This window comes from Grammomys surdaster, unplaced genomic scaffold (assembly GCF_004785775.1).
Source record: "Grammomys surdaster isolate TR1022 unplaced genomic scaffold, NIH_TR_1.0 64, whole genome shotgun sequence".
NCBI classification, from domain to species: domain Eukaryota; kingdom Metazoa; phylum Chordata; class Mammalia; order Rodentia; family Muridae; genus Grammomys; species Grammomys surdaster.
The window spans coordinates 4,472,632-4,499,030 of record NW_021604566.1 but is presented as its reverse complement, the minus strand read 5'-3'; positions in this window follow the sequence as shown (position 1 = coordinate 4,499,030).

Below are 26,399 nucleotides of genomic sequence, written 5' to 3'. Positions count from 1 at the left end.
AGTCTGTGCTGGAATTTTTCGAGTTCTTGGCTTCTTATTCAAGAATGAAATAAAAGCTTACATAGAGTGTAAACCAGTTAAAAAACTTTATTCAAAGTTAAAACAATAAGCCATGTTAGAAAATATGTTGTCAAGAACAATAAAAGGTCACATGAGTGAAAGGATACTCAAGTGCCCTCTTTACTATTTGGCACCTGCTATAGAATCAAGAGGAGAAGGAATCTGGCTACTAAGGACAATTTGGATACTTCTGAATTATGGTTGATAGGCTTAGTTGGATTAAGTAAGACCTTGCTTACTTCACATGCCTCTTTCCATAATGTATCTTATTTCAAATGAGATATTCATACCCCACCATGAACTCACATTAGGTGGTAAATAGGGGTTTCAGCCCCTAAGTTCCTTTAGAACAAGGTTATCTTACAGAATAAGAACCTAAGACCAGTCTTAGCTATATCAGCCTTAATGATTTCTGGACTGTGCTTCAGGATGTATTTCATTGGGGGAGGAAGTAGCTGTTAAGGGGAGTAACTTATTTCCATTGTTCAGAGAAGAGTGTGTAGAAGAGTAAACATTGGTCCAAGACAAGTAGAATCTCAGGTTCTAAACTATTCCCTATGTGCTCTTGCCTCACCTTGGTTATCCTACAAAGAGCTATTTCTCTTGTGCACTCAGCCTTGACATCATTTTCTTCAATAGGATTTACAGACTCTCCCAACTCTCACATACAGGTGGTTCATAGCATCAGGACACTGTAGCTTCTAGGTGATTTTGCACATCTGTTTTCCATGATATACAGCACACTTGGCTCTCTGCTGAAATATATGAGAGAATAGTAATGCAAAAAGACGCAGCAGAGGCTGGGGTAGAAATGGATATAATGAAATAATTAGGATATACTGTCATTGTGAAAGCTTTATAGAAAATGTATTTTTCATTAATTCTTTGAAGATAAATAAATACATAAAAAAGCCCAATCAAACTTTAAAAAAAAAACCTCTCTGCTTAATTGGCTCTTGACTTGAAGAGCACTCACTTTTCTGAGTAGCCCCAACCTTCCCTTTGTCAATAGAGATTTTGGTATTGCTTCCTCTCCAGTATTATGTATTTTGCTCCTGAATCCAAACCATTCTACTGAATTTATAACTATTAATTTTGAGTGTTTTCAATTTTTTTCTTGTTCAGCCCATTATCTTGCTTTCCTGAGCTTTAGAAGTAGATTCCACCTGAGACTGTGACATATACTAAATAGACAGTGGAGGACACCCAGGTGAGAAGATGCAGGAGATGGGGAAGCCATTTGTTAACAAGACACAGAGAAGTTCAAGAGAAAAAACACTATATGGGATTCAGCAGTCTAAATGAGGTTTTGCAGGAGAGGACAGTAGGCCTTTATATGTTCCCTTATGTAATTGATCATCCATGTAACAGTGCTTCCTCTTGTGTTCACTCTATGCCAGGCACAGTGCTAGGCTCCAAGTTCAGAAAAGTTCTCCTAAACAATTCCTTTGGTGGTCATCTTATCCCAAAGTTCCAGGTACCATTCAATTTAGGATTATTTTCAAACCCAGGGGCCCTTTCTATGTTTTAGGTTCCAGGTGCCTTTTTCTAAGCACCTACAGCTATATCTAGTTGTATTTCTGCAGGTCCTAAACCCAACATGCATTTATACACACAGAATTTGATAGATACAATGCATATGTGAATTATTTCCATCTAATTCAATAGAGCTTAGCATGAAACTGTGAAAAGTGATTAAAGCCCTCATAATTTATCAACTTCTATCTGGATGATTGCTATGGTCCACCATTCACTGGAGCTTCTTGCCTGCATTCAGAGGTATCTCCTAATTGTTCTAAATTAAATAGATTGTCTAAGAGACAGCTGAAGCACAGACTGCCTCGGTTAAAAAGCCTATTCTCACCCCTGCTATACACCACCACACACACACAATTTGTTGTCCGGCAAATTCATGGACACTCAAAAGACTTTGCAGCTACGGCTCTGTCTAGGAATTTCCTCACTACTGTATTGTCATGATCAGTATAACCATGTTCAAGCTCAAATCAGACAATACTTTAGTAAGGCTTATCACACCCCCATGCTTACAGTGGGTTTCTTCTGATGGTGTAGCAACGATCAGTTCAAACTCTTCTTGATTTACAATTGGATCTCAGACATCTTTTTCCCACTCAACATCTGAAATAAAAATAAGTACCAAAAGCTAGTCTTGAAAAAGCAAATAGTGTCAGGTGTTGACCCACCAGGCTTTCTGTCAATGTCATTTGGGGACACTGTATTTTATGGTGAATACAGTGCTCTAAAAAGACTCAGCTACTTCCTTTGCTGTGGTTTATCTTTTCCTCAGAGAAGCCAGAATGAGTTTTTTTTTTTTTAATAAAATGATTGAAAAGGTACACTGAATCTCCAATTAAATTATTCCAATTCTTGCACAAAGGTCTTTCACAGAGGCTGCTGCTTGGCAAACGTGATAAAGTTCAAATTCATTCTTAAAAAAAATAGCAAATTAATTTATAACTTTCCATTCAAAGTTTGAGCTTGCTATTTTCAAATAGGAAAACTCATAAAGGTACTTCCTATTGATGAGTATCTCTACATCTAGAGTGTAAGTTAACATTTAATCACTTTCTGGAAGTTTCCAGAAGTGTGCAATATATACCACAGGGAAGGACTGCCATCCATGATTGATGTTAAAGTTGTTTGGTTGGGTGTCCAGATTCTGATTTATGTGTCCCATTTGATTTCTCTAAGCCTTTGTGTTTTCACAGAGCAAGTCACTTCCCTTGCTCTTCCTGGGCTCTGAGTTTTTCTGGACTTTGTTTGTCTGTGGTGTGCTGCCTGCTTTCCCTTCCACAGTCCATTATGGCCTCCTCCATTGCTGCCATTACAAGTGCTACTGTCTTATGAAACTTTCTCTGGGCTGTACAAGGCAGTCTAAGGTGTTTTTTCTCACATTCCCTGGCACACTTAGTGACTCTTAACGGAACACCTTTCATGTGTCCTATCCTATCCTACCCTATCTCTTTCAGCTGGATAAAAAGCCTCTGAGTAGCTATCATGGTGTCTAGTTCGTCTCTGAGGCTCTTGCAACAACTGGCACAGTTTCTTTGTTATAGAAGCTTCAATAAGTATTAATTTAACTGAATTAAAGTAATATCAAACCACTTTCTTGTTACTGTGTATTGACAAAATAATTATAATGAGTTCATAACAATTGTAAGCAGTAGAGACAGGATTTGAAGACAGGCACATACAGTTCATTACACTTTGAACTTCTGCTTTTTGTTGCCTTGGCAACAGGGAAGATATATTGTAAAGTTGTTAGTACAGTCATGTAAATTGGCTAATACTGTAAAAATACAAAAATTGTCCTAATAAAGCTTAATTCTGATTGTGAAAAGAAGTGATACACACACACACACATACACACATATATATTCACATATGCATACATATATATAGTGTGTGTGGGGGGGTAGTATCTGTGGGTGGTATATATGTGTGTGGTGTGTATGTGCGGTCTGTGTTTTCTGTCTGTGTATGTGTGTGTTTGCTGAAAAAAATGTCTCTGGTTCAGTGGTTTAGAGCACTCTTTCCTTTTGGAAAGGTATTGGGTTCAGTACCCAGCCATATGATGTTTCACAAAAGTCTGAAACTCCTGGAAAGAGGTGTGTGTGTGTGTCTGTGTGTGTGTGCATATATATATATTTTTTTCCTTTTTTTGCATATGTTTTTCTGGTGCTGGTTATCAAACCTGGGACCGGTTACTCAAGTATTTCACTGCTGAACTACAATGCCAACTGTTTTCCAACTGTTTTCATTGTGTAACATCAATTTATTTATTAATAATTTCTTATCTCCTATCTACATTAATTCTTTTTTAAAAATAAACGTTATGATGAAAACCCCATAAATGAAATGCACATTAGACTGCAATTGAACAGACACACAGTCTGTATATCTCAGTGAACTATAGTTAGAACAGCCATTCTAAGGTTGTTGAGTGTCACATTAGACTTTAGAGTTTCACTATAGAACATATTTCTATGCACTTACCAACCCTGAAAACCCAAAACTCCATGGCAGAGTTAGAACTTGAAAAACTATTTGCTTTGTATCTTCATTTATAACTGGTGTCTCTTACATGTGCTCAGTCCTTCCCCATCCCCTAATGTCTACCCATTTCTGTTCTTTTTTCTACATGATATACTGAATCCTTAAGTATATTTGCTACAAATATTATCCACTACATCCATATGGGGAGAACATGCAGGATTTTTGTTTGTTTGTTTCTGAGATTGTTTGGTTTCACCTAATATTATACATTCTAATTCCTGCCGTTTTGCTGAAAATTTTGTGATTACATTTTTCTTTAGAGCTGAATAGCATTCATAGATTTCATAGATATTTTCTATTTTCTGTTCCTCTCTTGGTGGACTAATAGATTGATTCCAAATCTTTGCTATAGTAAATAAAGCACGATATCTCTATGATCGACTATAGAATTCTCTGGGTGTATGCCAAGGAGTGAAATAATGTGTCAAATGGTCAAATGGTATTTTTTTTTGAAAAATCTCCAAACTGATTTCCACAATGACTGTTCTAATTTACAACCCTTACCAGCAGCAAATAGGGGTTCTTGTCTAGCCATATAATCTTCAACATTTGTTGTCAGATTTCTTGACTGAGTTAAGATGGTTTCTCAAAGCAGTTCTAATATGCTTTTCCCTGATGCCTATGGATTTTTAGCACTTTTAAAAACAGGCATTGGCATTGTTTTTTGTTTTTTTTTTAATTGAAGTCTGTCCAATTTATTTGCTCATTTTCTGATTAGCGGTTTCATTTCCTTGATATTTATGTTCTGCAACTCTTTGTAAATTCTGGGAATGAGTTCCTTGTCTGAAATGTGGCTGGTAAAGATTTCTCCCATTCTGTGGACTCTGCTGATTGTTTCCGTTGTCTTACACAAAACAAAACAAAACAAAACAAAACAAAACTAAACTAAACAAAAAACACTACAAACAAACAAAAACAATTCTGGACACTAAAAGAACTGCTGGAGGTCTCATCATTCAAGTTGTACTACAGAGCTACAGTACTTAAGAACAACAACAAAAAATCCCCAAAACAAAAATGCCCACAGTATTGGCCTAAACACAGAGAAGTCAATCAATGGACTCTAAATGAAGACCTAGACATATACCCACACAACTAATATGGGCATGTGATTTTGATTAAAAAAATTAAACAGCCCGAAATATACTCTGAAAAAAATCTTCAACAAATGATGCTGGTCAAAGTGGATGTCTGCATATAGAAGAATGTAAGTTGATCCATATTTATTACTCAAGTCCAAATAGATTAATGAACTCAACATAAAACCAGATACACTGAAACTAATAGAAGAGAAAGTTGGGAATAGCCTTAAACACACTAGAAAAGGAGACTTTCTGAATAGAACACCAATAGTACAGGCACTAAGGTCAAAATTTAAGAAACAAGACCTCAAGAAACTGTAAGGCGAAGAACACCATCAATCAGAAAAAAAAAAGGCAGTCTACAGAATGGGAAAAGATCCATCTGATAGAGGATCAATAGTCAAAATTTATCAAAAGCTTAAGAAACTAGATATCAAAAATGAGTAATCCAATTAAAACATGGTATACAGATTTAAACAGAGAACTCTGAATGGAAGAAACTCAAATAGCCAAGAAACACTTAAATGAACATTCAACATCCTTAGCCACCTGGGAAATGAAAGTCAGAAGAACTCTGAGATTCCATCTTGCCCTATTAGAATGGCTAAGATCAATAACACAGGTGACAACTCATGTTGGTTAGGATGTGAAGCAAGGGGAACACCCTTCCATTGCTGATGAGAGTGTCAACTTGTGCAGCCATTATGAAAATCAATATGCTGGTTCCTCTGAGAGTTGGGAACTGATCTACCTCATGACTCAGCAATACTATTTTTGGGTATATTCCCAAAGGACTCTTCATCTTACAGCAAGGATCCTTGATCCACTATGTTCATTGCTGCTCTCTTCATAAACTGGCAATAGCCTAGATGTTCCTAAATAGAAGAATGAATAAAGAAACTGTGCTATATTTACACAATGGAGTATTATTCTACTGCTAAAAAGAAAAAAACCAGCAACAATATAAATGGATAAAACTACAGAAAATAATCATCTTGAGTAAGGTAAACTAGACCCAGGAAGATAAATATTATATTTCTTCACTTATATGTGGATATTAGTCATCAAATTAATGTTTACCAATCTACAATCCATAGATTGAGAGAGATTAGGTATAGAGGAAGGAACTTGGGTAGGGGGTGGCACATGGATCTCTCTAGAGGAAGAAATGGAATATATTTTACCAACGTGCAGATGGTAGGTGGGAACTGCATCAGGTAGTGAGTGGGGGAAAAGGCGGAAGGAGGCCATGTGGGAGAAAAAAACTGGAATTGAAGGTTCTTGTGGGATGACATCAAAATCTACTATATTAGAAACTCCCTGAAATATGTGAAGGCAATCAAAATTATGTCTTCTAATAATTGGAGATATGAAGTAGCAACTGGAAATCTCACCACACCAAACAAGACTTTAAGTACTAGGCCTGATTTATACTCATTTGATCTGTTGGCACAAGAGGACCCATGGAAATTCCCAAACAATCCAGGTTGTTGCTAAGACAATGGGTTGCTTTCTGCAAACTGAGCAATGTGTGTGTGTGTGGGGGGGGGAGGGGTGGCATTGTTAACGATAACACCAACACAACTCATTAAACATGGAGGAGTAAAAATGGTGCCTACAAGGAGACTTCACCCCTGTGTCCTAGAATTTTTGATGTGGGAAGATACTCTACAGTATACTAAAAGAGAAATGTAAACATCAACCCAGCCCAAAAATTGACCCACAATCAATCTGTCCTCCCTGAAAGCTATGCTAGCACAATGGTGGTACAAAGCTTGTGGGAGTAGCCAACCAATGTCTGCTTTGACTTAAGGCCCGTTTGATGAGATGGAGTCCATACCTAACACTGCTTGGATGACCAAGAACTAGAGATGAGATTCCTCAAGAGACCTATGGTCTTAAAAAAAAAGGATGAGTGCATGAATAAAATAGCTCCTAATGATATTCTACTACACTCACAGATCTGTACCCTATTCAGCCATTATCAGAGAAGCTTCTTCTTGAAGCATGCAGAAACAGATGCTAAGACCCACGACCAGACATTACACAGAGAGAGTCCTTGGAGCACACAGCTTCAATTGTGATGACTCCATCCAATCTCTCCACTCAGGCTTCAGGAAACACAATAGGATTGGAGGTAGAAAGAGTATAAGTGCAAGAGGAGATGGAAGACAACAGGAGAATAAGGCCTTGTGAATCAACTAAGTAAGGTACATATGAGACTGAACCAGCAATCAAAAGGCCTACACGGGTCTTCTGTGTGTATACACCAGGTCCTTGGCATAAAGATATATATGCAATTTCATATTTTTATGAAATGGACTCCTGGATGTGTGAACAACTGGTTTCTGCTTCTTGTGCTTGATCTTGGAGCTGTTTGTTTTCTCTTAGGTTACTTCAGTCTCAATGCACGACTTTTTGTTTTATCTTATATTTTATTTTGTCATGTTTGGTTGTTACCCCTTCGTAGCCTGTTGTTTTCCAATAAGAGACAGAAAGTGAGTGGATCTGGAGTGAGGGAAGGTGGAGAGGAACTGGGAGGAGTAGCTGGAGGAAAGATTTGGTTTCTGAAACCTTCTTGTCTTGAAGTTGAACATAGTCTTCCATTTGTTTTGAGACTACTTCTAATATATTCTTATATTGGATGATGACACATCCTACGAACCTCATTTATCATAATTATTCCTTGATATATGTACCATTCTGAGTACTATGCTTGAATTTCCGTATGTGAAGTTTTGAAAATTACACTCTAGTTGAGAATCCTGACTGGTAATGGGTACCAATAAATAACCACATAAGTACTAAATTAGTGTGTATTTTATGAATAACCCAGTTAGATAAAACTTACTATTGGCACTCTCTAGGGGTTATACTGGTTAAGTAGGAAACATGTTTCCTTATATAGGCTTGAAAGTTTTGGTATTACAGTTTGTTCCTTGTAGAGTTATTCAGTATTTTTCAAGTCATAAAAAAGATAATAGAACCATTACATGCAGAAAACATGCAATCAATCATCAGAAGCAGAAATTGACCAGATGTTCCTCTACTTGAACACACAAGGAAACTGTTTTCTACATTGTCTCACAGGAAGATCGAAGCTTCTTGTATTTGGGCTGAGGTATAGAGGCAAAAACCAAATAAGCCACTTCAAAGTTTGGCCTTAAAATGACTTCCATTTTATTTTGAATTCCACTTCTTTCTTTTTTCTTGGCAGCTTATCAAGTGTGAGGAATATAGAGAAGAGAACCCTAGGCCACTCCCAAGTTGTGGGGAAGTCATGGTGTTTGAAGTGGCCTTTGTACAGTCTCTGAGTGGAGCAAGGCTAGCTACAGATACCTAGCCTGAATTTGACTTCTTGTGTGCTAAGCCATTGGGTTCTAGGGTTATTGTGTCATCAATTAGAATTAATTTTCATGGAAAATATATTAGCATGATTAGACCTAGAAAATAAATTGTATCATCAAAATCAAAAAAAAATATGTGCCCCCTTTGAAACAGACACTTGTCTTCCAGGAAACAGACAACACCTGATTTTGAGCACACAAACATACTTGTAAGCAGGCGATGGCAATAGGAAGCAGAGTCAAGTGTATTCTCATCCACAAGGAAAACATGTAAATACGCTATGGCACATGGTCTATTAAGCCTACAGAGCTATAGACAGCAGGAAAAGCTCTGTGGAGTGACCTGGAAGGATGCTAGTTACATACAGTAATTTGTTCAGGAAACCTGCAGGCAGGCAAACATTTATAGCACAATTAATATCTTTTATTAAGATCACATGCACAAGTGTTAATGAAATTTTGTTAAGGCAGAATTAAGAAGAAAAAGCATACATCTTTATTCAAAGCAACTCATTAAACAAGTAGTTTTTAAGTAGCTCAATTTGCACTTCACTTTCCTACACAAATCCCTTGCAACAGGACTTTGTGGGTTTTTGCCTCAGGAAATAGAATCTAATTCTTTTACATCTGAGTTACATGCAGAACTTACTTGCAGAGTTACTGAGGAACTTGCAGAACAACATAAAAATGGCAGGGAAGATGGTCTCTGAAGTTTAAGCCCAAAGACTTAGTTGGCTTGAGACACAGTCTCTTCTCTTCCTGGGCTACATCAGTTATAGTGAGGGCAAATTTAGTGTGGCATGGTGGGTGAGACCAGTCAAGGTCAGAAAATGACAAAAGGAAGGCAAAAGAAGGCAAGCCTACCTGAAGCTAGAAAGACAGCCAGCCACCTGCAGAACTCCCCCTTCACTCCCCTCTCTTCTCTTCTCCTGTTCTCCCTCTCCATTGCCTCTCCTTTCCTCTTTCTCCTTTCCACCCCTCTTCTCCCTCTCCTGTTTAATCTTCTCCCTCCCTTTTCTTCTTTCCTGTGCTCCCTTCCCTTCCCTTCCCTTCCCTTCCCTTCCCTTCCCTTCCCTTCCCTTCCCTTCCCTTCCCTTCCCTTCCCTTCCCTCCCCTCCCCTCCCCTCCCCTCCCCTCCCCTCCCCTCCCCTCTCCTCTCCTCTCATTTTCCTCCCCTCTCTCCTCCCCATCTCTCTCCTCTTCTCTCCTCTCCTCTTCCCTCCTCTCTCCTCTCCCCTCCCTCCTCTCCCCTCTCCTCTCCTATTTCCCTTCCTTCTCCTCTCCCCATCTCTCTTCTCTCCCTCTCTTCTCTCTCTCTCTCCTCCCCTCCCCTCTTCTCTCCTCTTCCCTCCCCTCTCCATGTCTCCTTTCTACTCTCCACCTCTCCCCTTCTCTCTTCACTCTTCAATCTTTTCCCTCTCTAGCTTTCTCCTTCCTTCAGCATTTCTTCAAGCAATGATTGACAGATTCCTTTCTTCTTCTTCGTCTTCCTCATTCTCCTGCTTCTCATACCTTCTGTTCAGGGCTTCATCTGCATAAAACAAACTCTCACCCTGGACTTCATCTGAGTGAGGTAAACTCTCTCCCACTGAGCTCATGCTCAGCCCTTCTCTCTCTCTTCCAGTAAATAAAGTATTTTTCTTAAAGTCTCCATAATGGTGTTGAGTACTTCAGTTGCCCATCATATTAGCCTGTAGTGGTTGACAATAGGAAATTAAAGGGTGAATGACCTCTTCATCAAGCCATTGCTCTGGTAAATGTAATGTACAGATTACCACAACAGGACAAAACAATTCTCTATATCAAACAGGTGTTCAATTTTTCATAGCACTAAATTTCTAATGGTTTCCTGTTTTAAGTTCAAGAGTATATATGAATATAAATATATATTTTTAAATAGAAGCATATATATATGTAGTAGATGTTCAATATGCTATTAATATATGCAATGTAAAATATATGCTCATGCATTATACATTATAATTTATATATGTATGTTTTTTTTCTGTTGTCCTTTGGTGCTGTTCTCTGAGACAAATGGGTTATACATATATGTGCGTTTTTATCCTTGCCTGCAGCATGTGTTCTCAACTGACCATTCTTCCTGGCTATAAAGAAATGCAAAAGCAAACAACTCTATTTGGAGTGGTAGACAATTTCACTGGGATGACCACCTTTCCACGAGTGGTCCTCACACAAGAAGCATTGTGAAGAGTTATGACAGTGATGGGAAGATGAATGAATGGCTGTCCCATGGGTGCAGCACATGGATAGATGTTTTCCGGAAGTAAGAGGCTGAATTCACATTTATGCAGTGAATGATACTAAGAGAAGCTGATAGTCTTGCCAGTTGTATTACATTGAGGCCAGTCTTTACACAGTGGGTCAGCATTTCTTCAAACTCTGATTAGCAGATCCTTTTACAAAGACAATGGAAACATTCAATGTGTAGAGTAGTGTTTTGAGACAGAAAATAAGAGCTGAATGGTTTCCAAACATCCCTGCAGTGGAAGAACAATATTAACAGCAGTTTTTTTTGTTTTGGTTTTAAAGCTGAATAAAAAAAGTTATTTAAAACCAGACTTCAATACGGTATTTTTCTTTTTAATAAAAAACATGGAATTTTACTCAGGCTCATTGTGATTCTTTAGAATGGTAAAATAGGGGTCTTTTATGTGGTACAATGTTGTGTTGGCTGAGCAGAAGTGTTCATTTGCTGCTACATTTCCTAGCATCATTATTAATAATCTGCTAGTATGCCAGTTAGTCCACAGACATTGAAGGGTGCTGTGCTCAGGAGCAAAGCCTTCTCTTTAACATTGATAAAGATTCCCAAATACCATGAAGGAACAGGTGACCACAGCCCAAATCTGGATGACTAAAGCCACTCTCTACTCCTACCTGGGAACTGGGCAAACATCACATATGGTGTTCGTAGTCACCCTCCTGAGTAGCCAAGAGATATGGGTCAAACCCCAGATAGTACATCACTTTACACTCACCACAAGCTGCAGTGGGTTCTAAACTGCTACCACTTTTCTAGAAAGCAGTTTGGCCACATGTATGGAGAGTTGAATGAGTTTCTACTTTTCTTAGGATAAAGTGCCACCCGAAACAGCATAAGAAGGAAATAATCTGAGATGTAAAGATTTTTGTACACTTTTCATAATTGTGAAAATACTATTATTTTTTGAGTAGTTTGAAAATAGAATTATAAACTAAATTATACATCATGTCTATGGTTAAGGGTAGTGAAGTCAATAACATTCACATTCTTGAAAAACATTTAAAGACAGTCAGAAATATTTAAGGCAAGTTTTGCATTCAGCTGGTGTGTGTGTGTGTGTGTGTGTGTGTGTGCGCATGCACGCAAAAGAGAGATAGACAGAGGTGAACAGGGAAACACATAGACACACACATAGAAAAAGAGAAAAAATCACAAAAATTTTAAAAAGTAAGTTCCTAAAATATATAAACTAAAGTGTTTTAATGCATGATGGAGTGTATGAAAAAAAGAAAATAATTTGGGGGTAGTCTAGAGAGGGCAAGAATAGAGGAAATTACGGGGTAATTACTGAAGTGAGTCTCTCATTTGGGGAAGTGTCTTAGCTTGTTTAATGAGTCCTGTGTGCCAAGGGTAGGCACTCTGAGGCTGTGCAATGGTAAAATGGCATTTATGAATATGCCAATAATTTCTGGGCATCCTACATCCCAACAGCATGAGAAGAAAATACTTCAGGGAGATATGGGTACTGCGTGCCTCTTCTATTTTGTGGTAGAGAAGAAAATTCAGGAAGAAATATATTCTATTTTCTTGAAAGAGGATGTCAATTGGGTTACTCAACCTGAGTTTGAAGCCTGAATTTACATTATCTGTAAGGGGGCCTCCAGTGTCCCAGTATGCGTGTGTGTGTGTGTCTTGTGTCTCTGTGCATATGTTTCTATGTATTTGTGTTTGTGTGTGTTTCTGTGTGTTTCTCTGCGTATGTTTCTAAGTATTTGTGTGTGTTTGTGTGTGTGTGTCTCTCTGTGTGTATGTATATGTATGTGTGTTTGTGTGTGTCTCTGTGTGTCTGACTGTGTGTGTATGTTTGTATGTATTTGTGTGTGTGTGTTTGTTTGTATGTGTGTGAGCTTGTGTATGTGTTTGTTGCTTATGCAGGGATGCACACATTCAGAGGCCTGATGAAGATATTAGATTTCCTGCTCTCTCAGTCTCCACCATGTTTATTTTATTGAACTTGGAAGTCACCTTGTGGCTAACAATCCTCCTATTTCTACTCACAACAAGTAATGTGAAGACCATGGTTGGCTTTTACTTTTTACATGAAAACTGGGACCCACCTTCAGCAAGTGTTCTTGCTCTTTTTTAACTGTTTTTTTTTTTTTACTGTTTTAATTTTTCAGCCCGACAGTGCCAAATTTTATATATATATATATGTATATGTATATGATGTATATGATGTATATGTATATGCATATGTATATGTAATCACTATATGTTGCACATACACACACACATGCACACACACACACACACACACACACACACACATCACTGTCTCTTTGATCCAAAAAAAGTCAAGGGATGTATGTGAAACTTTCTCCCCAAAATTAATTTTTTTGTTTCTTTTTCTGAGTCAACAGTCTTAAATACCGTGAAGCTGTTATTCAGGCTATATTTTATATTACAAAAACTCTATTATTTCGGATGCTTTGTCACACCCTTGTTTTAGTACGTGCACATATTAGTTAGGATGTTGGAAATGGATGCTGTAAAGTCTTGCCTTTTAAATTTACCCATATATGTGCTTATGTGTGGATTTTTAATGACATTTGTTCAAGCATTTAAGACAGCAATTATTTTTTGTGTGTTTTCACACAGATATTACAATGAATATCAAATGCTTTATCATTTTGCACCATGAGACTTTAAAACTAGATATTTATTATTTAATTAGATATTTTTATGCTACAACTTTTCTTGCAAATTAGTTTTAATCATTTTATTTTAATGACTATTTACATAAAGGTGACTAAAATTTAACCCCTTTCAATTTGTAACATTAGCCTTTTTATAAAAGTAGCTCACTTGAGATTGTCACTGTGACTATCATGTGTATTTGCATTTCTACGTTTTCAGATAGTCTTGAAAGAGGTGTATATTTTAAGTATTGGCTTATCTGAGAAGTTTTCATGTTTCAATTGATTAAAATACTGGTTACTTAAATGTATTAGTGCCCATCCTGTTTTCTGGAAACTAAAAGCATTAATCTGTGCTCTCATGGCATTTAGAGTTGCAGTAAGAAGTAAAACTCAATTTTGTTTTTTATTAATGGCTGCTAGATGGTCTTATGTTTTTTCTCATTATCTGGAGAAACCTGAGCAAGAACTTTTAGATCTTCTGGAAACCTTTCTATAAGCAAGAAAGACAACCAAAATCCCAGTCCTATTCAGTCAGATAGGACTAACTCAGCCTTTGTTCCTCTCATTTTTTTCCATTTATTGAAAATATATTCTTTTCTTTACACAGTAAGTATATCTTGATTACAGTTTCTCCTCCATATTCCTCCCAGCTCTTCTCTACCTTCCTTTACTACAGATCCATTTTCTTCTGTCCCTCATTGGAAAACAATAGATAGCTGTTTTCTAAGACATGACCTAGGACTTCCATAAAAATCCTAAGAGGAAAGTTAGAATATATACACAGAAGACCTGGTGAAGACCTGTGTAGGCCCTTTGCTGCCTCAGTCTCTGCGAGCTCATATGGGTCTAGCCTCTCATGGTGTCATCCATTACCTTTGACTCTGACATGCCTTTTGCTCCTCTTCTTTGGAGTTCCCTGAACTCTGAGGGGAGAGATTTGATGAAGAAATTCCATTTAGAGCTGTGTGTTTCAAGGACTCTCTATCTGAATAATGTCTGTGTATCTTTGCTTCTGTTGGGCCTCTGTTCCTGTGTTCTGGAGGAGGAAACTTCTCTGATAATTACTGAATAAGGCACTGATCTACAAGTATAGCAGAATATCATTAGGAGACATGTTCATCTCTTCCTTCCTTCCTTCCTTCCTTCCTTCCTTCCTTCCTTCCTTCCTTCCTTCCCTCCTTTCTTCCTTTCTTTTTTTCTTTCTCTCTTTCTTTCTTATTTGGTTTTACCATATGTCTCTGAGCTATCTACTCTCTGGTTCTTGGCCAACGTAGCAGTGTCAGCTATGGGTTCCATCTTGTAGAGTGGGCCTTAAGTCAAATTACACGTTGGTTGGCTACTCCTACAAGCTTTGTACCACTACTGCCCTAGTATATATCTTTCAAACAGGAAAGATTGTAGGTCAAAGGCTTTGTGACTGGCTTGGTGTTTGTATTTTTCTTTTAGTAGCCTTCATACCAAAGATACTAGAATATAGAGGTTCAGGCTTCATGTAGGCACCATCCTGAATTCTCAGTGTATAATAAGTAGCTTGGGTATTGTCCTCAACAATGCACCACAATCCTGCCATTTTGCAGAGTAACCCATTACATTAGCAATAGTCTGGGTTATTTAGGAATTTCCATGTTCCCTTGACAAACAACTCAATTGAATGCAATCCAGTCTTCATCCTGGAAGCCTTGTTTGGTGACCAGAGATGGCCAGCTGGAAATCTGTATCTTCCATTATTCTTCAATTAGTTTTTTAAATTTTAAGTTTCATGTGGTTTTGTGTGTGTGTGTGTGTGTGTGTGTGTGTGTGTGTGTGTCTGTGTGTCTGTGTGTGTCTGTGTGTGTCTGTGTGTGGGGTGCAGGTACTGTTTGTGTGAGTATAGGTTCCCATGGTCTCCAAAGGTGTCATATTTAATAAACCTGGGATAGAAGCAGTTACAGCCCAATATAAGAAAAGTTATAACCTGATATGGATGCAGGGAATTAAACTTGGATCCTCTACAAAAACAGCAAGTTCTTAGAAATACAGAGCCAACATCCCAGCCCACTATCATCTTTTTAATCTTTGAATAAAAAGTAGTAACTCGGCTGAGTACATGTGAAACTCCTGAAATGTGTTGCTTTGAATTTCAAATTTTAGTCTGGAATGTTTTCTTTAAGTAGTTCTTTGGTTATAGCTTCTGTATCTACTGTTATAGTTTGCTTCTTATTGTGGATTTTTATTTGCTTTTCCAATGCAACTGTCTCTTTTGTGTTTTCACTCTAAGCATTTCATTTTCTTCTTTTCACTGGGACCTTTTCTTGGATTCTAAGAGGTCCACAAGGTCATGTGCACATGGATGATGCAGATGGATCTGGGTGTATTTACTTGGATGGTGTGAACAATTCCTAGCCTCATTTTCAAATTTCCTCCAAAAAGAAAACTGTGCTGCACAGCATATGACAATTTTATTTATATTTTACAAAAGAAACTTCTTAGTCTTATCCTGGCTGAGTCTCTGGCCTGCTGAAGTCTAGAATGTTCATTATAACCTCCTCTTGTATGGCCTTTGCACACCATCTTCCTTCTCTCCTGTACACTGACTTCTGAGAGGGTGCTTTCTATGGCATGGTGACTTCACTCTGAGATCATTTCCTTCCAGGTGACCAGAAGACTTTTTTCTTCCCAGTGGAAGACTCTAAATGAATCAGAAGATCATATGCACTCAGTAGTGCAATAGACAATATAAGAAGAGGAATCGCTGTAACAATTTGTAATTTGGTTTGGCCACAGAGGATTTATGTTTGCCCTTGGGTTTCAAAGCATAGCTCTTACTTATACAACTAAATCGGGTCATGTGATTTTTTCCTTGGTCTTACTCACAAACTCAGTGAATTACTGATTTCCTTCACCATTTAAAAATAATGCAACAAAAATGTCAACATCAGTTCAGAACAAAAGTAAAGAGTCTATGGTGCTATAAAGTCTATTCCTAACTTCAGGTATTATATACTAATGGTTTTCAAGTTTGTCAAAGCATCCTGATTCAAAATGTGTTCCTTTAACCCTCATTAAATACAGAACAAGACCCTAAGGGCAACAGTGTATAATTCTTCTTAGTTGAAGCTTAGAAGAATCTATTCCACATCAAAACCTGGAGTGAGTTAATTAAAATTCAATATCGTACTTGATATGTGGGTGCCAACATAAAACTCCTGTCACTGTTAAAGCTTAAGGTAAAACAAGTTGATAGAACACAGTAAAATGGCTCTGTTGAAAAAAAATTAATATAGCATTTTAACACAAGCACTACACTGTGACACCATTCGCAGCATGTTTTACATCTCCGTCTAGTCTTCAAATGTTTCTATCACTCCAAAGTATAATCATTTACCTACTTAACAGTTTCACATTCTTCCTCTTTCTAGGTCTGTTCAACCAATAATATCTGCATTTCCTCTGTGGATTTATTTATTTAGGATCTTTCACATAAATGCGATCTTTTGTATCTGACTTCCATTATTAGCATATTTGTGTGGAGGCTATGTATAGGTTAGATTCAATCAGAACCTTCTTTTATCATAAAATCATTTCTGTTGTACAAATAAGTCACAAATTGTCTGTCTATTCAATTTTCATGGGCATTTAGTTGTTTCTACCCTGTGTCAAATGTGGACAGTGTTGCTTTCAGGACCTGTGTATGTGTGTGAGCTTGGGACAATGTTTTCAGTTCTTTTGCATACATAGCTGAGGATGGTATTTGAAGGTGCATGAAAATTAAATGTTTTATTGTTTGAAGAACAACCCAGTCTGTTCCACTGAGGTGGTGCTATTGTGCTTTTCTACCAACCCATGAGGGATTTAAATCATATCCTTGCTAGCATGTGCCAGGTTCCTTCTTAAAAAATGATATGCACCTTGTGATTTCTGATTAGTACCTTTGTTGGCATTCCTTGTATGCTCCACCCAACAGTGACCTGGCCATAGTCAGGTAGGCCGGGCTTGCTATAAAAGGGGCTGTTTAGTTCCCCCCCCCCCCCCGATTCTCTGACTCTCTTCTCCCTCTGAGCCCTGCCTTCCTTTCTCCCATTCCCCTCCAGCTCTCTCTACACATATTCTGACCAGTCTCTTTGCTTCTCTTTTTCTCCATCTTTCTCTGTTCCCTCTCTTTCTCTGCCTCTACTCCCTTATCAACTCTCCTTCACATGTTCCCAAATAAAAAACATTTTTAAATTTAAATATATTTTGAACATATTTTACCCTCCCCTGAGTCCTTCCAGATCATCTCCCCCTCCCTACCCATTCAGCTTTAAGCTCTTTCTCAAGAAACAAAAACCCAATATCACCATAAAATACTATCAAAACAATAAAACAGAATGAAATAACACCCACAAACCAAACCAAACCATCAAAACAAAAAAATCCCACCAAACTGTAATTAAATAAACACACACACACAAAACTTAGGAGTCCATTATATGCTGGTCAACTACTCCTGAACATGAGGCCTGTTCTGGAGTGGTGTTACTCCTTAGGAAAGAACTGAATATGAGAGTTCAGTCATTAAGCTTTTCCCTAGTGATTTGGTTTTCATTCGTTTGTTCATTCATTCATTTATTCATTAATTCATTCATTCACTCAAGAATATAACAAAACAATACATAATAAGATAAAACAAAAACTATCACATGAAAATTGAGCAAGACAAATTAATAGAAAGAAAACAACTCAAGGGAAGTCAGAAGAATCAGAATTTCCTGTTCACACATGTTCACATACTCAGGAATCCTAAGAAAACACTAAACTGGAAGTCATAATATATAAGCAAAGGACTTGATGCAGCCTTGTGCAGGCCTTGTACATGGTACCTCACCTCAGTCTCTGAGGTCGTAAGTGCTTTGATCATCTTGATCTAGAGAGCTTTGTTTTGTTGGTGTCTTTCATCTTTTCTGGTGCTTACAATCTTTCTTCCTGGTGCCTGGTCTTCAGAAGGTTTTCCTGAGATTTGAGGCATGTATTCACAGGGGAGGGAGAGATTTGATGGAGATCTCCCATTTAAGTTTTTGTGTTCCCAGGTTTCTTATTTTTTTGCGTAGTGTCTGGCTGTGAATCTGTATTTTTCCCATGTGTAGCAGGAGAAAGTTTTTTTTGATGATGGTGGAACAAGGCATTAATCTATGAGTATAGTAGAATATCACTAGGAGTTATTTTATCACTACATTATATTTTCAGACCAACATTTTAGACCAGCTATCTAGTCCCAGGTTTTTGTCCTTAAGCAGGGCTCCATTTCATGGAGTGGGACTTACATAAAATCATCTATTGCTTGGAACTCCCACAAGCTTTGTATCACCTTTCGTAGTACACCATTGTAGATTAAAGGATTTGTGGCTGGTTTGATATTTATGTTTCCCTTTTGGATAATGTGTAGAGTACTTCTTTATGGACCAAAGATGCTTGAACATTGGGATAAAAGTTCTGTTTAGGCAGCAGGTTGACATCCTCATCTTCAATAAGTTTGTGTAGGTGTTATCTTCAGCCATGGAACCTTGCCATCGATTTGTGGAGAGCAACTTATAGTCTTGCAACAGCTTGGGTTGTTTGGGATTTCTCTGGAGTCTCTTTGACCAATAACTCAGTTAGATGTAACCGAGGTGATGATAGCTAGCTAACTGGGACTCTATCTTCATCATTATTTTATGATTTCATTTGGAAATCATATATGCATGTTTTAGGAAGTTTCTATTGTATTAGGTTTCTGTACTATTTCTCAAATGCCCTCTACTATTAGCTGTCTCTCCCTCTATTCCCTCACAAAATCCATTCTCACTGCCTCTCCCCATTTGTTCCTCTCAATACGGTCTCCTCATCCATCCATAACTGTATACTCCATTTTCCTTTCCTGATCATGTCTATTTGCTCCCTCTAGTCCCTTACTCTATATATACCTTCTGTGAGTCTATGGATTGCAGGTTGCTTCTTATTGGTTTCACAGCTAATGTCCACTTATAAGTGAATATATATCACATTTTCTTCCTGGTCTGTGATACCTCATTCAGAATACCCTTTTTCCAATTCCTCCCATTTTCCTTCAAATTTCACAATGCCATTTTTTTCTTATTAGATATTTTCTTTATTTATGCTTCAAATGTTATCCCCTTTCCAGGTCTTCCCTCTGGAAACCCCCTATCCCATCCCTCCTCCCCCTCCCTCTTTGAGGGTGCTTCCCCACCCACCCACCCACCCACTCCTGCCTTCCTTCCTTAGCATTCCCCTACACTGGGGCATTGAAGCATTTTTTAATTGATGAGTGATATTTCATTATGTAAATGTACTACATTTTCTTTATCCATTCTTCTCTTCAAGGATATTTAGGTAATTTTCAATTTTGGGCTATTATGAATAAAGCAGCAATGACATGATTGAGGACTTGTGTCTCTATGATAGGGATGAACATCTTTTCTGTATATGCCCAGGAATAGTATAACTGGATCTTGAGATGGACTGAGTCCCAAGGAACCAACACAATAGTTTCCATAGTGGCTGATCATCAGCCACAGTGTCATAATACTGCTGACCAAGTCAGCAGATCCAACTTGTGTTGCTCTCCAACTAGCAAACTCCATCTTATCTGCTCTTGCCAGTGTACCAGTGCTGGAAGGCCTTGACCTGAAATATGGCTGTAAACTGCTTTAACATGGGCTTGAAGAGCTTCTGAATCTTTGACAACCAGTGCTGTTGCCCTTGAAGTTGGCTGCCACCTCAAGGTCTCATGGTCCGATATCACACAGGACTGTCTTCATATTGCTGAGGATCCACTCCATGAAGTAGCTACTGACTGTTCTTATTTTGCACATTGAGCATTTATTCATCTACCTCCTTCATGGACATGTAACCATGGCAACTATGGTCAGGTTACAGCCACTGTGTTTGAAGTTGAACATATGCTGGCTCAGCTCTGGCACAGTCAGGATTGGTACCGCTGGCTACTGGTAAGCTAAGGAAGCTTAAGCAAGTGAAGAAGCTGTGTGTGGTAGATCTGCTTGTAAAGATGTGATTCCCCATAGTTCTATCTGTTCTTAAATTCCTCCCTCCTTCCTTCTTTTTCTCTGCCTTCTGTGCTTTTGAGAGGATTTCATGAGATAGTTCTGATTGGACTTGAACTTGTAATTTTTATATCTCATCCTCTTAGAAGAAATTTCAAAACCAGTCCTGTCTTAAGGTTTTCTTTTCTATGATGTTGTTAACTGAGGTCAAATAAAGTATAAAAATTAGTAGAAACTTTTAAAAATAAACAAGTCATAGTTTTTAGTTTTACATAATTCTTTACAGCAGAAAGAAATTTCATGTTGAGCCGTTTTATTCTGTCTGGAACAGTTGACAATTACCCTACTTCATAGTGTGTCTATTCTTTCTGTGCTACACAATTTATGGAATTGAGACAGATGGCTTATACACATAACTTTTAATGTAGCATAATGTTAAAAACTTTCCTTTGTATTTACAGTCTCTAATTTTTAGCTTGCCTAATTCACAATCAAATTTTGTCTTACCTATGCTTTAATGCAATGAAATAGCCCACTGACAGTTTCAAATATTTCCTGGGGTGGATCTCATGAGGAGAAAAAAAGGTAGCAAGGGAGAAAATATGTGGAGGGACAGATAAGACTAAGAGTCATTTGAAGGGTCATATGAAAACCTACTACAGCAGAAGGCTCTTAAAATATGTGCATATATGAACGAAATTTAAATGGCATCATCAAATACTGGAAGAGACAAAGCCTCAAGTCAACATCTTTTGCTATCAAGTTAAATATCCAGTGTCAGAAATAGGTTGCGTTTAATTGAGTTGTTATCCAAAGGTACCCCATAGAGGTTCCCAAAGAATCTATTGCCAAGGCTGTTGGTTGTTACTGATCACAAGGCCCTATTGCTAAAGACATCACCTGCATACCTCACTGAACAAGGAGGAGCTGAGGTGGTGTTTACCTATAGAATCTTTATTTCTACTGACCACTGTTCATGGCCCTGAAAGGTACTCTGTATACTACTATAGGAAAAAGCTAAACACCAACCAAGCTACAAATCCTTTGATCTATAATGATGAACTTCCTTCAAGATATGCTAGTGCAACAATGGCACAAAAGTTGTTGGAGTAACCACCACTATCTGGTTATACTTAAAGTCTACTCCATGATCTGAAACCTATGCTTGGCATTGCTTAGAGGGTCAAGAACCTGAGACTAGATAGGCTATGGACCTCGGGAAATGCATGCATCTGATCTGATAAAGGAACACAGCAATAAAATGACTGCTAAAGACATTCTACTATAACCATTCATCAGTGCTTTTTCAGCCATCATCAGAGAAACTTTCTTTCCCAGTAGAGAAGAAGAAATACAGTAACCCACAATAGATAATGTTCAGAAAGTAAGGGACCTTGGAAGATATAAACTTAAACAGGATGTTTCCTGTGGGACCGTGAAAAGGATAGCTTGGTTTTTGGTGGAACACTGGCTAGGGATGGAATACTTTTTGCCACATTCCCAGACTCCAGGCTCCTGACACATGGCCAAGACTTCCATTGATCCACACCTTTCAGTCACATAGGGCAACACCCCATCAGCCCCTCCACAAGTAGGGGGTGTGACTACAGGCCTTGGCCATATTAATGAGATACCTGAAGGCCAGAGGGCATAGAAAATTAAGTATTTTTCCCCAGACCCTCATTCTTACAAATGGTATTTAACCAAAGGCCGATCCTGGGAGGTGGGGAGGAAGGTACAGCCAGATTCATCCACTTTCTGCCATGACAATAAATCCTTTAAAACCATGGACTTCCTTGTGTCATTGAGGCCCGATCACAGGGAACTGTGGAGAAGGCCTTTGACTAATGAGCTGCTGCCACCTAACCTCCCGCTGAGAACTTCTCTACGTTCCCCCTGTGAAGGTCCACCAACTCAACCAAGTTAGCTGAGCCAGCCAAATGAGTGCTGGTAACAAAGAGTCTCTACCCACAGGGCTCTTTCGGGGCTTCCCTTCCCCTCCTCTCCCTCGGCTGCTGGCCCATACAGGTCATATGCCTTGTGTCTCTGTTCTTCTGTGGCTTCCAGTGGCATCTGGGGGTCCAAAGATAGAGACCACAGACTCCCAGGTCAGCCACGTTGGCCCAGAGACCCCCACTCAAAAGCCCTATCCCCGTGGAACTTCAGGCTGAGTTCTCCCCATGCCTGGGCAGAGCCCTGCAGTATCTTCCTGGTGCCACATGGAGTGAACTCAGTCAAATTCCTGTGCTTCTGCTCCTCAGAGCTGCAGGATCCACAACTCTGCCCAACAGGACCCATGCCCGCTTTACATGTGTGAGTTAACAACCCCGCAGTTTCCGTTCATCAAATATCTCCCTTCGAGTCCCAGGGAACTCTGTGGAAGAGGAGGCAGAAAGATTGTAAATGAGAGAAAGGAGGGAGGACACTAAGAAAGTAACATCTTCTAGATGCAATAGGACACACATTAATCCATAAAGACTGTACAGCGTCCACGGGGCCTATATTGGTCTAAGCCAGATGGGGTCCCAACCCTGAGAGGGTAAGTAGACACATGCCTAACTCAAAAGCTATCTCCAATTTTGACAACCACTCACAAAGGAAAAATAAATTTTCTCTGAGTTTTGCCAGGTATACAAACTGCATTTAAGGTCAGGTTCCATGAACAACAGTAGATGCCCAACTCAAAATGAACTAAATGGTAATTTTAGAGAGTGTTTGTTTGTTATTTTGTTTTGTTTTGGTGTCTGGTCATTTTTGTAAAACAAGCATCTTTGGGTGTATATTTTTGTTTAAGTTTCTGTATTTTTATTGGTGTGTGTGTGTGTGTGTGTGTGTGTGTGTGTGTGAGAGAGAGAGAGAGAGAGAGAGAGAGAGAGAGAGAGTCTGCATGTGTCTCTCATGCTTTTTCTTTGTTTATTTTTAAATGTTTGTTTGCTTGTTGCATTCTATTCTGGTTTTTGTTGTTACTTGTTTTCTAATAAGAAACAGAAAGAAAGAGTGTGGATTTAAACGGATGTTGAGGATTTGGGGGAAGTTGGGGGAGGAGAAACTGGGATCAAAATACATTGTATAAAAATCTATTTCTAATTTTCAATATAAAGACTACAGAGACCAGAGACCGTTATATTCAGAAGCAGGAAGGCTTCTTGAATGGGTGGGGCTCTAACTTTTGAAACACTACAGTCCATGGTCAGAAGCAGATCTGATGTAGCAGCAGGAAAGGTCTTGCTAAGCTGTAGCAGCAGGAAGCAGAGCAGGCATCTCCAGTGGCTCAGGCTGACAAGTCTGAAGGCAGGTCTGAAGGACAGCTGCTATGGCAGCTGAGATGAGGGATGGCAGTCGCCAGGATGCAGGTAGTCATGGTGAAGGGATGTATCCTGCAGATTCTACCCTCCCATGTGCATGTTGGCCAGGAAATAATTCTGGGCAGACATTCAGGGGACCTTAGCAGAGCAGACTGGAGTCTAAGACCCGTGTGAGCTTTCTCACATAATATGAATCACTGGATGTTGACAAATTCCATTATAGAATAGGCTTTCAAAAGTGGCCCTTTGCTTCATTCAGACATAACTATACACTCTATGCCTGAAATACTACTCACATAATATTGTGACAAATCAATACAGATAAAAGTGCATCAAATTAATGAATAAGAGAATAATAAAAAGCATTGTTCATTAATTCCTACTATGAATGTCCACTGGGAATTTAAGAGTTAACACGATTTTTGAAATGGAATTCTTTTCCTTAATTTAACTAGATGATTCCTTATTGGCAATATGCCTTCCTCCCCAGTCATATCTTATCAGTGTCAGTTGAAGACAAAGCCTCGTTGTTGAGAATTTTTCAAGAGAACCTTTTTTCAGAAGTAGTTAAAATCAGAAGAATGAAAATCAGCCTCAAGACTGTTTTGCATATATTAATAAGATATATCAAAATCTTTATTTTTTTGGAATAATTATTATTTTTTTTTTTTTGGTGTTTTCAAGACAGGGTTTCTCTGTATAGTCCTGGCTGTCCTGGAACTCACTCTGTAGACCAGGCTAGCCTCGAACTCAGAAATCCGCCTGCCTCTGCCTCCCAAGTGATGGAATTAAAGGCGTGCGCCACCACCGCCCGGTTGGAATAATTATTAATTAAACTTCAAACACTAAAGTAACTTTCCTCTGATTTTATCCAGATTGAATGAGGGAATGTTAGGGCAGTGCTTGAATACACTAAAAATGTCGTTTGGCAGGTTACTGTGTTTTGGGCTCTGATCCACAGTTACAAAAGTCATCCTCCTTCTTCATTTGTAGGATAGAACTGACAGAATTCATGATGCGTGAACAAGTCTGGTCATCCTTTGTGGAAGGCCGATGATTCTGTCCAATTTTGGGGACTTTAGGAAGATGGAAGCTGATTTTTTGAAACACCAGCTCCATTGGAGCTAGCTCCATGGAGTCAGCTCCATTGACTTAGAAGACACTACATGTGACACACACTGAGTCAGAGGCAAGAAGGAGGATTTCTACTCCAGATAATGGCAGAAAAGTCATGATTCTGAAGTGCAAATATAACATATTATCAGTCAGTAAGAAATCATTTATACATTTTAAAGAAGACTGCCTTAATTTTTTTATTTACACACACACACAGACACACACACACACACACACACACACTCACGTTAAAGCTAGAAGAAAACACCAAATCACCTAAAGTTGGATTTACAGGTGGTTGTATGCCATCCCTATATGGCTATATGGGGGCTGGGAATAGAACTTGTTCCTCTGGAAGTACACTGGGTGCTCTTAAATACTGAACCACCTTTCCAGCCCCCATATAGTTTCTAAACCAGAAAACTTGCCGAATCATATGTTGTCAAAGCATAAAGTTTGCACTAATGACCAACATTTGAAAGTCTTATAACCAGCATTCATCACAAGTGTGCTTAGAAAACAAGCTATTCTGATGTTTTGTGGTTATGTGTGTGTGTATTTTTTTCAGGTAATTCTGTCATAGAAGTGAACATAATATAAAACTTACAAGAAAACAATACTAGTAAAATCAATTTTGAATTATGAAAAGGTTATTTTAATGAAGATGGTGTAATTCATATTATTTAAAATGCAGCTAAGAATTAGCCAAGACTCTAACCCAAGTCTAAAAATTCTTTCAAAAAACATATAAACTCAGTAAAAATGAGAAAAAATTGACTTAGATTTACTGGTGACATTACTACAGAGGAGAATGGTCAGGCACAAGGAAAGAACTCCTTTTAAATAGCAAGTGTGGTGCATACTATATTTGCATCTCTTCTGATACTGTGTCAAGGTGAATTACAACCAAGTCAGGAAAATCCACAGTAAGTGCACCTGAGAGGAAAAGGCAAGCAGTTATTCACTGTAGTTGAGTCCGTGCTAGAAACTGGTCTCAAAAGTTTGCACATACAAGCTTTTAGTGCTGAGATGAGAGACTTATACCTGTCAAGATACATCTCCTTTTGATTCTAAAGCCTTCCCAAGGAAGGCTTTGCTTTAGTTTTCTTTCTACTTCTGTGATAAACACCATGACAAAAAGAAACTTGGGGGAAAAGGTTTGCATTTTATGTCACCATCTGTCACTGAGGGAAGTCTGGGAAGGAACTCAAGGTAGGAACATGGAGGCAGGAGCTGAAACAGACCACAGAGGATGGATAATTACTGGCTTGTTGCTCCGTGTGCTTTCTTATACCATCTAGGACCACCCACACAGGCATAATCCTGGCTCCCACTATGGAATAGGTCCATCTATATCAAGCATTAATCAAAAAATTGCCCCACACAGGCTTGGTGGAGGCATTTTCTCAGTTGAGATTCTGCCCTCTAAAATGACTCTAACCTATGTCAAGTTGATGTAAAGTCTAAGCA